Below are 1,169 nucleotides of genomic sequence, written 5' to 3'. Positions count from 1 at the left end.
TAGCCAGGATGGTCTCGATCTCCTGACCTTGTAATCCGCCCGTCTCGGCCTCCCAAAGTGCTGGGATTACAGGCTTGAGCCACCGCGCCCGGTGGGCAAACAATTTTTTCGTTACCTGTTACTTCCTCTCTCCTTGTAATTCATTTCTTAGTCACTAACTCTTCAAACACAGGGCAGAATTGAATGCCCTCACTTTGCCATCATCAAATTTTTGTTTGTGCCAAGAATAGTGCCTGGCACCTAGTAAATAGAATCATTTTTTATTCTATTTATTAAATTTATTGAATATATTATTTATTGAATTATTTATTGAATAAATTTATTCAGATAAACATTTAAAACTTCATTGTGTACCTAGAAGTTCACACTTACTAAAATTTTATTTCAATATATACATTGTGACTCAAACGAATTATAGGCATTCCTTCTTGTCATTGTTGTTCAGAAGTATGAGAAGGTTTCCTTTTGTTACTTTTAATTCAAAAATTAAGAGACTTTATTTGCTTTGGATATGAGGTCTAGGCTTTATAATGTCGCATTTAATGGAAAAAACAAATACAGTAACTTCATTTAAAAGTAAACAATAGTGACAAACTCACCCTGTAAATCAAATTGCTGGTGTTTACAAATATAGGTGGCAATTTACTAGGTATGAAGGGTTCGTGGTCCAGGGGAAAATATGCCAGCAGAATGCAGAGACAATGTCTGGGTACTGGCACTAATTTAATATTTGGTGTATGTGGAGATCTTAGTGAGTGCTGGTTTGGCAAGAGCAGGGGTTTGATGGGATGAAAAAGAAAGGTTAGTTGGATTTCAGGTTCAGGAAGAAACCAGGATAAGGACATTAGAAGATGAACTCAGCAAGTATGTAAGAATAGGCATAGGAGATGAACTCAGCAAGAACGAAGGAACAGATATCTGAATCTTGGGAAAGGTTGGGAAAATAACCTAGAGAGCTATGAATTGAAGGAAATTGAAGAGGAAAAATAGCAAGGATTTAGGCCCAGGACGGCTTTGAATGCGGCTCAGCACAAATTTGTAAACTTTCTTAGAACATGATGAGAGTTTTAAAAAATTTCATCAGCTATCATTAGCGTTAGTGTATTCTATGTGCTTTCTTAGAACACGATGAGAGTTTTAAAACATTTCATCAGCTATCATTAGCGTTA

The sequence above is a fragment of the Colobus angolensis genome, unplaced genomic scaffold (genome assembly GCF_000951035.1).
Source record: "Colobus angolensis palliatus isolate OR3802 unplaced genomic scaffold, Cang.pa_1.0 Scaffold68, whole genome shotgun sequence".
Classification (NCBI taxonomy): domain Eukaryota; kingdom Metazoa; phylum Chordata; class Mammalia; order Primates; family Cercopithecidae; genus Colobus; species Colobus angolensis.
Note: the sequence above shows the minus strand (reverse complement) of the source record.